The sequence below is a fragment of the Astatotilapia calliptera genome, chromosome 12 (assembly GCF_900246225.1).
Source record: "Astatotilapia calliptera chromosome 12, fAstCal1.2, whole genome shotgun sequence".
Lineage (NCBI taxonomy): Eukaryota > Metazoa > Chordata > Actinopteri > Cichliformes > Cichlidae > Astatotilapia > Astatotilapia calliptera.
Window position 1 is genome coordinate 23,782,336 of NC_039313.1, and position 3,323 is coordinate 23,785,658.

Below are 3,323 nucleotides of genomic sequence, written 5' to 3' on the forward strand. Positions count from 1 at the left end.
TAATCCCACTGAAGTGAAACCTCATCCTACTGTCTCAGCAGCGTGCTGGCTCGTCCTTGTACCTGGGCCGTGTCTCATACCCTGGCCGACTCCAGCCCTACCACTCTCCCCTGGGATGCGGTTTTCTCTTTCTCTTGGGCTCAAGTTGCCAGCTCAGGTATCCTAAATTCCCTGGGTCTCTCGCTTCTTGTTTCACCTCCTGTAACAAGCCTCCTTTCCTTTTGCCATGCTCAGGTCATCTATACTATTCACCCCATGAGTGTTCATCGGAATGACAAAAAGAGATGGCTAACAGATGCACTGCTACTCATTGACTTGAATGTTTTGGTCCACTGATGCACAATCAAGATCAACGAGATGATATTGCTTGAACAAGAGACAGAAGATAGGTTTCCAGGGCCGGTTCATTACAGTGTAAGAGTAGAGCTTCACAGTCAGGTGATGTTCCAGCTGATGTCTCTCAAACCTTCAGCTGTATGTTGGCCAGAAAATAGCATGCTTCCCTAGAGTGGCAGGTGGAAGTATAATGTGATTCAACCATCACTTCCAAGCTGAAACTTTCTCTCTCTCTTCACACTCTACCACTCCATGACAGCTGCCTAGCCGTACACTAGTGATAATAAACTGCCAAAAGGTGTTGCTATTATCCAGTTTATGTTAGTATAAGACCAAATTTAAGTTTATAAGGTTATTAGAAATCAAAATATTGTTTTCTACCATCAGAAAAACAATTTCATATATGTCCCTGTATGGAGAATCTAAGCTACTATGACATTAAAAAACCCACAAATATACAATCGAAAATACCCATATCGCTAACAGTTTATGAATACACTTTTAAAATGATCAGAAAAACCCTTCTTTCAGCAGACAACTCGCCATACATCCCCAAGGCTGTAATCTATATCTATACCTATAATTTCAACAATTGACTCAAAGCTAACCTTTCTAACAAACAGTCAATCACTGCCAGTTCGCAGGACCTATGTTTATGCTTCCTCAATCACATATAAATGTAGCATCTGACAGCTTTAAAAGACTTCACTAGGAGGGACAGCGACATCAGCAGAAGCCAGTCCAGTGCTGGAGAAGAAGAGCCAGTCAAGGTGCAGATAACAAACACAAACATGTGATCATGTTTAATAATCATGCTTTATATTGGACGTGAAAAAGAGTTAGTGTATTACAAAAAGGGAAACAACTATTAGTGTAATGGGTCAGTGCAATATCAGGACAGTCAGGGCATGTGCAATACTGGGGTTTGTGCAATATAATTGATGTGTTTCCGTTATTGTTATCTATATTGTCCTCTGTTGTCCACTCTTCTTGTCATTGTTTCTTCTAGTATAATGTGATCACTGTTTTTGTCCTTGTCACATGACCTGTAAATAGTGTCTCTGTGTGTTTTTACTAACTTGTGTTTAACACCAACCTGCCAGAGGGTCTGCAGATGGAAATTAGTCCAAGGCTATAATCTGGCATATTTACATTTGTTAAAATGTTCATTAATATGTATTGGCCCTCTTTCTAAATAAAATAAATAAAAATAAATAAATAAAGACGAGCCATGGAAAAAGAAACAGTCCCACATCTGCGCACTTTGGCTTCAGTGAATGCAATAATGGAAAACAAAAGTTAAACAGCCTTTTACTATAAAGGCGTCTGACTGCTACTGTCCTCTTAGAGACCTCCAAGTAGTTTTGGTGCCCATAAACTAGTCCAAAAAAGCAACTTCGGTGAAAACGAAATCTGCAAATGGACACAAATGAGACGCAAACTACAGTTTTCTGTCAAATGTCAGACATGACCATCCTACTAATGCTAGATTTGTGGAAGCGGAAACACTCTTGAGAAGGTAAGAACAACCAACCAACAGGATATGCAGTGCCTGTAATATGCTACATGGCTGTGCATGCAGCTTTTTCACCCCTAAATATCTGTAACGTTTTACACACGTGTGAACCAGTGAATAAGAAACAAAGTTAATAAAGGATTCAATGATTAGAATATTTACGACATTTTTATTTATTTTGCAGTTGAATACACTAGCTTAATCATGGATTATGTGCAAAATGGTTATAAATTAATCACCAGATTTCTCATTACCAACCTAAGTGGGAAAGTTAATTCCGAGAATGTTTTTAGGTTAAAAACGTCCTGTTAGGAACTATTGATAATAGTGTAACAGCCTCCATTCCTACCCGAGTCAACCAGCCTACCCAAATGTTTACATGTTAAGAATCCCACGATAAGGCTAACAAGAATACATATCTCATCCATTTAGTGCTCTTTTCCCATAGGGTATAGTTAATATAATTTTAGGTCTTGATTCTTAACTGTGTGTTTCAAAACAGATTTTACATTTTTGCTGTCTTCTTTTGATGCATTTAAATTGCATTACATCTTATAAGCTAGATTTACATTGCACTGTTGCCCTGTCCTTTTTTAAGGACATTACCCAGAGAAACTTTATTTTATAATGCAAAAGTCTGAAACAGTCGGGCCAGACATCAAACTGACTTTGCTGTTCCTATCTTGAACACAAAGTCTGTGTTATGTCCGAGTGAACCCATGTGTGAATACAGCAGGCAACTGTCCAGAGCATTCATAGCAAGCAAGTTTGGAACTGCTCATGATGTTTCGATTATGCCTTCTGAATGCTGTAGCCCCATAATACATGAATAAAAACAGAGGAACTTCACGTGTGAACTTTGGCCTTGATTCTCAAGAAATGGTCCGAAGTTCATGTGTGAAAGCAGTCTATGCTGACGTCATGCGACACTAAATGCGGCCTAATATCCTCAGGTAAAGGTGATCGGTAATTCCAAGACTTAAAACCTGAGAAGACTGAGCCTCTTTGTTCTTGAAATGACCTGCCAGAGAAGTCAATGCAGACTTCTTCTCTTTAATACTATTAAAAACACTATTTCAATGTCATTTTAGAGTACCATTATTTTTTTTAGAGATTATGCAAAAAAAAAAAAAAAAAAAAAAAAAAAAAGCAACGGATGACGTGATCATTTTCTTTGCATATTAGAAACTCGTGATGAGAGGTAGACAATAATACGTTTAAAACATGGCATCCAAAGAAAATTATGTTGAGGAAATAAAGTACACACACTGTAAAATACGCAAGCATTTTCTTTGTGACCATGAAATTGACATTATTCATGACCTCGACCACGAAAGATTTGAGGAGACAGACAGAGAGGAGGAGACGCTCAGATTTGGGTGAATTTTGGTGGCATAAGAAGAAACTGGGAGGGGTTAGCATACTGGGTGGGGGCTGAGCTGTGAGACCAAGTCCACCCTTGGGAAAGGTT